This window comes from Bos indicus, chromosome 7, assembly GCF_029378745.1.
Source record: "Bos indicus isolate NIAB-ARS_2022 breed Sahiwal x Tharparkar chromosome 7, NIAB-ARS_B.indTharparkar_mat_pri_1.0, whole genome shotgun sequence".
Taxonomy (NCBI): Eukaryota; Metazoa; Chordata; class Mammalia; order Artiodactyla; family Bovidae; genus Bos; species Bos indicus.
The window spans coordinates 2,491,644-2,503,810 of record NC_091766.1 but is presented as its reverse complement, the minus strand read 5'-3'; positions in this window follow the sequence as shown (position 1 = coordinate 2,503,810).

Genomic DNA, 12,167 nt, shown 5'->3' with positions numbered 1-12,167 from the left:
AACAAAAGGTAAAGAACCAAGGTGACACACAGGAATGGGATGGAAAATGAGAAGGGAAGAGTCTTTGGTCATCCTGAGGCCACTCAACTCCGGACTTCATGTTAGGAAAGGAAGTCGGGTTCCAGAGTATTTCAAGTCATTTTTGGGTTTCTTTGGTGGCAAGCTAGTTCTTTAACTAGCTTCCTATCAAATCTGGGTGTCTAGGTGTGTGAAAGGAGCCTTAGACATTTTGGAGCATAAAGGTGGTATGCATGCTGGAAAAAGTTGGGGGCCCTTGCAATAAGTGAACAAAGAATACTTTCAGGTGCAAGCACTCCGGTTTGATCTTACAGACTCAGTGGGTGTGTCTGGCCGTCTGCCTCACTCAGATTGCAGGCGACCTTCCCCCATATTCTCATTTTGACTCTTTGGGGAGGCTGTGCCCTCTCACCTTGGAGTGTCTTCATTTCTTTTTACCTGTTTCTCTGTTGAGCCCCAGCGATGGCAGCTTCAAAGCCCTGTGCCCTGGGTGTCTGTGCTTCATTCACCTTCAGGGGTGGGAGGAGTGGAGTTAACTGTTCTTACCTGGGGTTCAAAGATGGCCTTAGCCCTGTGCTGTGGATGTCTGAGCTTCATTCACCCTCAGGGGTGGGAGGAGTGGCGTCAACAGTTCTCACCTGGGGTTCAAAGATGGCCTCAGGGCACACCTAATGTTTTCTCTGGGAAGGCTGGTGCCTGGGAGGAGATGAAGGGCACAAGGTGGCTGACAGTTGAGGCACCCCTACTTTTTGCCAAGTCAGGTGGTACAAACTTGAGGTGTTGGATTTCCTAACAGAATCTTGACCAATTTGAAGATAAAGAGCCTTAAGTCTTTTTTTTTTATAGATTTTGACATTTTAATTTCTTTTGAATACAAGTCACTTTTTGCAAGCTAAGAGGCAGATCAAGCTAAGGCAGTCCAGTCCTCAAGAGATCCAGGCCAATTCTTAAAACCTTCATCAGAACGACATTGTTGTAGGAAGGGGTGGGGGGGGTGGGGAGGGGGAGTGGCCTTCCAGGGCCCCAAGAGCTGGCTCTTGTTTAACACTTGGAAAAGAATTGCCTGAGGAGACATGTGCTGACAAAGCAGAAGACTTAACTGGAAGAAGGCACCCTGGCAGAGGGCAGCAGGGTAAGGGAACCCGGGAGATCTGCTCTGCCACATGGCTTGCAGTCTCGGGTTTTATGGTGATGGGGGTAGTTTCCGGGTTGTCTTTGGCCAATCATTCTGACTCGGAGTCCTTCCTGGTGGTGCACGCATCGCTCAGCCAAGATGGATGCTGGTGAGAGGGATTCTGGGAAGTGGATGGACACGCGGTGTCTCCTTTTGACCTTTCCCAAACTCTCCGGTCAATGGTGGCTTATTAGTTCCCTATTCCTTACCAACACCTCCTGTGGTAAAACAATTTGTGAATGGTTACTAGAAAGCCTGGCCAGGGTGGGTGGTTTCAGTCAGTGTGCTTCCCCTAAAAACATAATACAAGGTGTTAACAACAGGATTATAAACTCTAAATAATAACCATTCGCCTATATTTTTTCCTTCGGAAACAGCCAAAAGTCTAGTCGGTAAGGGCATGATATACAGAACATCTTGATCCACACAGGACAGAATGATCCAAATTATATGCTGGCCAACCTGTCAGTGAGCCAGGTCAGAGCTGGCCAAGGACTGGTGAACAGTATTTTGAAAATTTGCTCTGAGATTTAAAAAATTCCTAGTTGTTGTTAAAAAGAAAGCAAGTAGTAAATATTATAGGTGCACCACACTGATATTTGATTTTGCCAACGTCTTCCACTAGAACACAAAGTATGGGGATAAGACACTTCAAAATAAATTAGTAATAAGAAATCTGCCATAGTGTATTCTTCCCTTTGCCACAAGAACATATTGACCACGAGGACCATTTAAAAGAATGCTCAACTCTAAAAAGGGTGGTGGCAGAACACTTTCCACTACAGAATAACCTCCCACTTTCCCATACAATTAATACTGCTATGATGTACATTCATGTGGAAAAACTTGTCAGGAGGTTTTGCCAGGGCCAGGAAATGAAAAATAGATAATGCACTGATGACAGTTACTTGGGAGCTTAGTTAACATCTTTAGGATAGACCCGTAAAATCTGACCACTGTTTTGTTAAACATCTGCAAATTGCAGAACGCCTTAGCCCTTAGTCATAGTTTCTGCTCAATGTCTTAAAGCTGGGCTTAGTTCCATCTGTGACTCTTTTCTTCAGGGCTGGGGTGGGTGCTAGTCATCAAAGTCTGGAATGTCATTGTAGGAGTATCCCCAGTAGCCTTTGGATGCATAGTAAGCGATGCACAGGTGGTAAAATCTTGGCAAGAACACCAGGATGCCAAAGATCAGAACAGAAACGGCTGGTCTGCACCGCTGCCACCTCCCCCCCGCCCTTTGTGATATGGCCTGCCAGCATGAGGGAGCCTATGATAAGGAGAAAGGCTCCAATCAAAAACAGCACTGTAGCAAGCACAATGGGCTTATATGGGATCTTGGGAGGGCTTTTCTTTAAATGTTTGCCACAAAGGATACCTTTAATAAATTGGATCTCGTTACATCAGGAAAGAAGGAAGATTCCCGCAATCTGCTGACTTTAGTAGTTAAATTTCTCCCTGAAGGTCAGCGTAGCCATCAACTATATTAGAGAGTCTTGAGTATTTCACTCTGCTACTGGGAATTCCAGTACCCAGGTTGGTAGGAGACGGCACCGCTGACACAGCGGTGACCCGGCCTGCCGCGGGCCGACGGCTAGCTCACGGTTGGCAGCTGGAGCGCCCCAGGCCTCCAAGCCTTTTTGTTTTTAAAAATAACCTTTTGGACTCTTGAGGTTATTAAACCTTCATTCCTGAAGAAGTATGTGCTAGTGAGTCACTTCCACTTGATAAGTCTTTCAAATATTTATAAAACTATTTATTTTAGAAATGAAATGTGCGTTAAACATTGTCATCAATACAACGAATGATCGAGTAATCAATCAGTCAGAATTAAATTGTGGCAGGCGATGGTATCAAGTAAGGAAGAAAGGAGTCTACGGAAAAGGCAGCCAAGAGAAGTTGTTCAAGTTTTGTGAAAAAGAATAGGCAGGTCTGAGAAGTCAAAAGAACACCTAACAAATTGGTTATATACACAAAGCAGTGCGGAGAAGTCTCTTCCTCCGCACAAGGACTCTCTCCTGGTTGGTTTTGCCTCAGACTCCTTGTTAATTTTAAAGATTTTATCCTCACGGTTAGGTTGCTGAACACCAATCCTCTGTCTCCAGAAACCGAGCAGGTCTGCAAGGGCTTCTTCCCCCGCACCTCCACCCAGGGCTACGCTGAGCTCGTGGCTGCCGGCGTTTCTGCGGAGTCCCGCCCCCTTCCTGGGGTCTGGCGCGACATTCTATGGCAAGACTAGTCGGTCTTGGGCTCGGAGTTTCTGAGGCTCCTGGAAGGCCCCTCTTAGGCCGCTCGGGCACGGTCATCTGTCCCCTTGGGGCCAACAGCATCGGAAGAAACCGGAGACCGAATAGGGATCTAAGGAGTGCAGCCGAGCAAAACGCCCACCCCACCTTCCAGCCCGCAGAAACAACTGGGTTGCCCTTTGGGCCCTGAGGAGGCAGATAGGTAAGGAAGGGAGTACACAAACTGACTCTCCGCGACTTATCCCCTAGGCCGTATGCAAATGAGGTGACTTTTAGGGCTCGTCTGATTGGCCAAGCCATAGAGCTTGTAGTGGAGGAGCCAGTGGGGTACGAGGTTGCAGAGCGCTTTTATCCTATTGGCGGTTGCAGCATGCAAGGGCATAGTCTCAGAGTGTGAAACCTATTGGCCACCGGCACTCCTAGAGAAGTCTGGTTGTCAAAGTAAGGAGGGGCGGCGCACGCCACCTGCTGTTGGCCTTCCGCAGAGGCGAGGAGCTCAACAAGCTGCTAAAGACACATGGTCATCGGGCAGCACAGTATCCCTTCCAGTATCCAGGCCGTGCTGCTGCAACGCCAACGGGCCCTCTGACACCAAAGGCTCTTCTCAAAGCCACTCACATGGCCAGGAGAGCTGTGAAATATCACTTCCTTTTTCCTCTGTCCTTACGTTTCCTAGCCTCTCTGCAGCTGAAAGATTGGTGCACCAGCTGGCAATGCCCCTGGCCCTTAAGTAGGAAAATTGTGTATCATCATCGGCCTTAGCAAGCACTTTGGGCCTTGGCCATTGGAGCTCATTTTGTGCCTTCAGTTCAGTTCAGTTCAGTCGCTCAGTCGTGTTCGACTCTTTGCGACCCCATGAATCGCAGCACACCAGGCCTCCCTGTCCATCACCAACTCCCGGAGTTCATTCAGACTCGACAAGAATGCTGCATGGGATTGGAGGCACGTATAGTTGGGACTCGGGATAAAGAACAGGTTTCCCTGGGGATGCAGCCCAAGATGGCTTAGGGCCCTCTGGTTTGCAGCAGGCCTGGTACCCCTGGGCTGAAGTCATCCCCAGGAAAGAAATTGGCTTAGTACCAGACTCAGTCTGTGCTCTACTCGCCTACTGCTTCACACAGATCTTTACTGCAGAAGTTTTTTTTTTTTTAATGATTCCATCTAGAACATAGAACTTTTCTGTTAGCTTGTGATGGGGTTCAGGATATGCTACAGCTGATCATAGCAGCTTGAAATATTGAATATTTTAAGCTGAAGGGGTTTGAGAAAATGGCAGAAACAGGAAGGTTACTCTGATTTCCCCCTACTTCCCTCTTCTCCCATAGGCCCTACTTGAAACGTATCCTCCAAATACCCAGAAGAAAGGAGACTCCTTATGAAAGGTTGTTGTTGACACATGAAAAGACGCTGGGATTCTTGGCCTCCGGAGGAGAAGAATTCAATCTGGGGCCAGAGACGAGGCTTGATCGCTCAGAGCTTTGTGTAATAAAGTTTTATTAAAGTATAAAGGAGATAGAGAAAGCGTCTGACATAGGCAGAAAGAGTACCCTCTTGCTAGTGTTAGCCATGGAATTACATACTGTCTAATAAGTTATTACAGTGAATCAAAAGAATATCTGAAGGTTGTAAAGACCTCACTAGACCTACTCCCATAATTTACACCTTAAAATAACAGGATTAGCCAGGTTTTTTCCAGAGACTGTCCTCAAGCAGGATACATTATTGTTATATAAACCTAAGGAATGTAGAGGGACAAAAAAGTTTGTCCTTTTTTCCTCCTTAAGAATTCCAGACCCCGCTCTCCTTGGGGACCCCTGGACTTCTTATCAATCTGCCTAGGAATTGACTCTCTCACTTATCTCTGAGAACAAGGGGACTCTGACAAGAACCTGAACACACAGGCTTTGCTAAGTTTCCTGCTGTTGACTATACTTACCTCACCCTCCCTACCTGTCATATTTATTCACAACTCATGATCAAACAGCATAAAATATTCAAATCTAAGGAAAACCTTTCCATCCCCTTTCACTCACTTGCCTTCTTTCCTCCATTGCCATCTAAATTATACAACTAAAAACCCTAAGTAGGCAAAGCTACTGGTCCTTCAAAGTGGCTGTGGCCTGAAGGAAGTCTAAGATAAATGACTTAAGAGGTGAGACCAATCCAGTCTCCTGGAGTTCTGGCCTAGTACTGCCTGTGGAGTCTGTGTGCCCTGTATGGGAGGCAAAGCAAGGGGAGAGAAAAGTAAAGACAGAAAATGCATGAACTAACAGGATGATCTTTTGTGCAGAAGGACCACAACTGTTTCTACTAGGATGCAGACACTACCGTCCAGGCAACCTTCCTCTGTACTGCTGACTTCCAGCCCCTGCTTACACAAGTGTCTGAGCTCTTCACAAATCTTCTCCTCACTTGGGATAAGTGTTGGCTGATTCTGACAGAGCCTGAGAAGTTTGTACGTGCTTGTTTGCCAGTGCTGGGAATTAGCTAAGACATCTAGGAACACAGGGGAATTCACCAGCCCATGGAAAAGGGGGCTTTAAAAAAAAACCAAAGAGTTCCTGGACATGAAGATTCATGATCAGTTGGCTATCCCTTATTGTCTGCAAGCTGAGCTCTGGAGCACGGGATTGCTATACCATTTGTGTGTGTATATTAGGTCTAATTCACATAACATAAAGTTAGCCACTTAAAAGGGAACAATTCAGTGGCATTTAGCACATTCACAATGTTGTGCAACCACTACCTCTAATTCCAAAACATTTTCATCACCCCAGAAGGAGCAGTCACACTCCACTCCCCTCTCAAGACCAAGATACATGGGAAGGTTAGAACTCGATAACGCTTTATTTCCTGGAGATGTTCCCAGAAGCTCAAATCGCTCAAAAGGGAGAGCACTGGACAGAAAACCCAGAGCTTCACAGCATGACCCTGAGGGTCTCAGAAAATGATTATTGTTCTGTTCAGTTGTGTTCTCATTAACAGGGAGGGTAGCTTTCAGGCCTCAGCTTTCTGCCTTCTTCAACCTGAGCTGTCTGCACTATGTCAACTTTGCATGCCTGTCCAAACACCAGTCATTTCCCAGGGAATCCCTTAGGTCTGCGAATAAGCCTGGCTCTAGGAAACACTCGGCTGTTCTGAACTTTGGAAGTGTCCTCAGTGCAGGAACTTCTGTCCCTGTAGAACTTCTGTCCCTGCAGTGTACCCTCCTCTGGCATGGCATGTGGATGTGTGTTCACTGATGAAATAAAATGCCTATTTCATGCAAGACAAGAAAAATTTAGACGTAAAATTTGTTTTCTGCCCTTTTGGGCCTCCTCCGTCTCACTGAGTGTGTATGGTGCACCTGCATTAACTCTACCTCTCTAGGAGATAGCATTCCTTCTTAAGGGATCACAACAACCCACTTCTTGCTTTGTATCTGCAGATCTGGATTGTGTAAACTGTCTTTATATCATTTAACATATAAACTTTTATCTCAAAAACTGTGCTTTGACGGACTTTCTGAGAGACTGGCTCCCAGGTTATAATCCTTAGATTGGCTTGAATAAGGTTGATTATTTTTTCATTGACATCACCATCCTAGAAACTCTCTGAACCCTGTCTTTTGGGCTTTTATGAAGGCTTCATTACATAGGCAGGATTGATTAAATCACTGACCATTGGTGATTGATTCTATCCTTAGCCCCTCTCCCCTGACTGAAAGTCAAGTGAAGTGAAAGTCCTTCAGTGTGTCCAGCACTTTGTGAGCCCATGGGCTATACAGTCCATGGAAATCTCCAGGCCAGAATACTGGAGTGGGTAGCCTTTCCCTTCTCCAGGGGATCTTTCCAACCCAGGGATCGATCTCAGGTCTCCCGCATTGCAGGCAGATTCTTTACCTGGTGAGCCACCAGGGAAGCCCCTAAAGTCAAGGGGTGCAGCTAAAAGTTCCAACCCTCTAATCAGCATGGTTGCTATTGAGTCTGACAACCAGACTCAATCCTTTGGTGCTTTCCAAAAGTCACCTCATTAACACCTTTACCCTTTTCATCACAGGAAAGTCTCAGGGGTCTAGGAGCTCTATGTTACAAACTGAGGGTCAGAGACCAATATATAGTTCTTATAATGTTATACTCCTCTTTGCAAATTTTCTGTGCTCTTTTAGGAAAAAAAATTAAAACTAACATAAAAGTTTTACTGCATGAATTATATCATGATTCTGCCCTCCTATAGACACAGTTGGGACCTGCACTCCTTCTCCCTGGACCCCTAGAATAGTCACTTGCCCCTCTCTCCTGTTCCTTTCTCCATAGGGCTGCTCCCCACTAGCCCTTCCACAGTGTCTTGTTGCTTCAAGAGAACCTTCAAAGGCCTTTCTGGGCCCCCCTCCCAGCACTTTCTCCACCACACCGCACCACACACTCCTCCTCACAGTTGCCCAGGGATCCCCAGCTCCAGGTTCTTGTTGTCCTCTCTGCTGTGGGAGTGTCCACTACACATATACTTCTTCTGTCGGTCTCCCCTCCCTAATAGCCTATAGGCTGATAGGCATTGAGAGTCCCCAAGTCATTCCCTGCTTGGCACTTGGTTTGTCCTTCGCATATGCTGGGGCCTTGAGGCGCCTGAACCTTGCATCCATTGAAGTTCATTCATGGATGCGCCTGTTCCCTTGCTGACCTGAGCAGTGGTCTCCCACAGCACCCAGCCATTACTTAGTAGACTTGATTTGGATAAGGAGGGGGCCCAGGGTTTCTCACACAGTGGAATGTTATTCATTCTTGAAAAGGGAGGAAATTTTGGTACATTCTACAAACCAGGTGAACCTTGAGAATAATGTATTGAGTCAAATAAGCCAGTCACAAAAGGACAGATACTGTATGATTCCACATATATGAATAAGGCCCCTAGAGTAGTCAAAGCCGTAAACACAGAAAGATCCCAGGGGCTCAGGGAAGGAGGAGTCATTTTTAAAAGGGTGTAGAGTTTCAGTTTGGGAAGATAAAAACATTCTGGGGGTAGATGGAGTGATCGTTGTACAACTGTGTGAATGTACTTAATGCTGTAGAATTGTATACTTAAAAATGGTTAAAATAGAAAAATGTTATGTATATTTTACTTCAATAAAATAAAGGTGGCACAATGAAATGTGAAATGGCAAAATGCGTCTTTTGCCACAAGACGCATTTCAAGGTTCTTCTCCATGACCCACGTTTTGGGTTGGGCTTGATGGGCTTGATTCTGAAGTGTATGCAGGTGGTTCCCAGGGGCACTGCGGACACAGTGTGATGGGGATGGGGGTCTTCTCTGAGCCCAGGACTAGGCAGGCCTGCAGAGCTGGCCCAAATGGAGAAAGCTACTATGGTCCAGTCCATGCATGAAAAGTTCATCTCGTTCTGTGTTTGAAACATCTTGTTTTCTATTCCATTTAGAAAAATGTTGATCATTATCCACTATATAGATTTGAGAAGCCACTAATGAGCTGCCATCTGTGTCTGGGAAATTCTGCTTAAGGGAAGTGGGCAAGGAGAGACCCTTTGGGAGGTCCAGAACACTCAGTCTCAACTCATTCTGCAGTTGGTTTTACTGGCTTATGTTCCGGAAGCAACATGTGGTTCAACAGGACAGAAAGGAGATTGGGACAGAGCATGTCAGGGAGAGAGATCATGCTCCCTCAAAGTTGCAGGGGAGGATTCTTCCTGGCTCTTGATCCTTCCTGACTCTGATAGCCCTGGTATTCTCAGGCTTGTGGCTGAGTCACCTGTAACTCTGCTTCTGTCATCACATGGCTGTCTCCATGTGTCTTCTCTTTTTCCTTATAAGGACATTTGTCATTGGATCCAGGGTCCACCCTAATCCAAGGCTATCTCGTTTCAAGATCCTCATCTAATCATATCTGCAAAGATTCTTCTTCCAAATAAAGTCATCTTCCCAGACTCATGGATGTCATTTTGGGGAGTCACCATTCAACCCACAAAATGGGGGTGTTGATACCAATCCTCTTGGTTATCTTTTGAGGAGGGTATATGTACCTAACACCCCCATTTTACAGATTAGGAGACCAAGGCAATGCTGACACATATAGCTACTATGGTCCTGCATATCTGTTTCTTCTATTCCTTCCATCCGAAATGCTTTTCCCTGGCTTTGACTTTGTATACACAGTGCCCCCAAATCAAACCTTAGGAACCCTATGTGCTGTGCTGTGCTTAGTCACTCAGTCATGTCTGATTCTTTGTGACCCCATGGACTGTAGCCTGCCCTGCTCTTCTGTCCATGGGGATTCTCCAGGAAAGAATACTGGAGTGGGTTGCCATGCCCTGTTCCAGGGGATCTTCCCAACCCAGGGATCAAACCCAGGTTTCCCACATTTCAGGTGGATTCTTTACCATCTGAACCACCAGGGAAGCCCAAGATACTGGAGTGGCCTATCCTTTCTCCAAGGGATCTTTCAGACCCAGGAATTGAACTGGAGTCTCCTGCATTGAAGGTGGATTCTTTACCAGCTGAGCTACCAGGGAAACCCTAGGAACACTATACCCTTAGTAAATACCACGGGGGCCATTCTTGGATAGAGAAAACTGATTAACAATGAGTAGCAGTCCCCACCACAAATATGGCAGCCATCAGGTCTACCAGGATGTACCCTCCCTGATGGAGCATTCTGGACAAAGGGACCTCCAGCCCTGGCTCTGAGACACACCTTATTTTACTGGGATTGCTTTCATTCTCTGATATCATAGGCTCATTGAGGGTGTTCCAAGTCCAGTTTTCATTTTTATAATTCATTCATTCCTCTGTATTCCACATTTGGGAGGGGGTGTCAATAAACACTGGTGAGTGACCAAGGGACCCCATATGCTCACCCTGGTGGGTGATGGCAGTATCTTTCTCCTTACCCATCAGAGCAGGTCTTAAACTTTCAGTGCGTGAGAAACATCCTGAGAATTGCTTCTGGTTGACTGTGTTCCCCCCAGTCCATATGTTGAAGCCCCAATCCCTAGGAGCTCAGAATATGACTGTGTTTCTATATGGAGACTTGAAGAGGTGATGAAGATGAAATGGGACTCCCATTCTGATAGTCACAGGAGATTAGGACACAGATACTGGCAGAGGGCCAACTGTCTGAGGCGTGGAGAAGATGGCCAGCTATAAGCAAGGAAAGAGGCCTTAGGAGAAACCTGCCTTCCCACACCTTGATCTCAACTTCTAGCCTCCAGGACTGTGAGAGAATAAATGCACTGTTTAAACCACTCAATCTTTGATCTTGCTTTGCACCCCAAGCTGACTGATACAAGAACTTATTAAAAATGAAAATTCCTGCTCCTTCCCATGGAGCTGATCTTGTAGGTCTGTGGTGGGACCCAGGTTCTAAATTGCCTTACACATGCTCGTTGGTCCCTGTGATCCACTCTGAGAAACACTGCATTCCAGCTGAGATTCACAGGGGAAAAGAAGTGATAGTATAAGGCGGTGCTTCTCAGCCTTGAGGCTTCCCTTGTGGCTCAGCTGGTAAAGAATCCACCCCAATGTGTGAGACCTGGGTTCGATCCCTGGGTTGGGAAGATCCCCTGGAGAAGGGAAAGGCCAACCCACTCCAGTATTCTGGCCTGGAGAATTTCATGAACTGTATAGTCCATGGGCTTGCAAAGAGTCAGACACGACTGAGCAACTTTCACTTCACTTCTTCTCAGCCTTTATATCATTTTGTCCTTCTAAGACTTTTTAGGCATTATGTTTTCTAACTGCTCCCATCGCTGTGAAATATGCCATATCACAGCACAGATACACTGTGTATCTGTTTATGTGCTGGGCCTTTGGAGGGCCACAAACCACTGTGGATCTGATTTTTGCCCCCATGAGAGGGATATATTGTTCTCACTCAGAATGCATGGGACAGAAAAAGAATTTATATATATATATATATATATATATATATATATATATATGTATGAGGAAAGTGCTGCCTGAAAAGATCTCACTTATGGGATTGGGAGCTTCATCTCATACCACTTATGTATTTGCATAAGTCCCAGGGCCCATTTTGAGATTACGTGGAGCAGCTTGGCCAGTAGTGGGTGGATGCTCAGAGTCAAAGTAGGTAAACTTGAGGTCAATTGTTTTGTCTCTGAGCTGGACTGTCATGAAGCCTGGCTTTCTTGGGCTCTTTATCTGTACAGGTGTGACCCTGACGGTCACATGCAAGGCTGTTATGCAGTTAGAATGAGTGCTGCAAACGGCCCAGTGTCCCATATGCATTCTCCAGGTGGTGGTATTTCCCCCATTCTGGTTTCATCCTAATCAGGAGAGATTCAGGTTTGATTTGGTCTCAGACACTGAGTGTCCTCAGGTGGTGTTTTCACTAAATCTGAGATAAAACAATTAAACCTACTTACTAGGTCATTTGGGGAGCCTTAGATTCCTTCTGCCCATACAGTAATGGAAATGTACTGTGGATTTGTATGAAGAGAAATTTGCTTCCTTCTGGGTCACGAAGAAGCCAGTGTCTGCTTGGGAAAGAGATCCCTGTGTCTGCTTGGGAAACAGTGCCTCCCATCTGATACCCACAGAGACAGGAATCCCTTAGGCTGCTGCTCTCTCAAGGCCCTCACCATCTTCAAGGACTTGTAGGCAACTGGCCTTAAGTGTCCTGCCTTCTAGGGAGTAAGCTACTCTGATCTGCCTGCAAAAGAGAGGGCAGATGCAGCTCAGGACATCAGCAGAAAGCCCCTTGTGTGTTTGGATGGCCG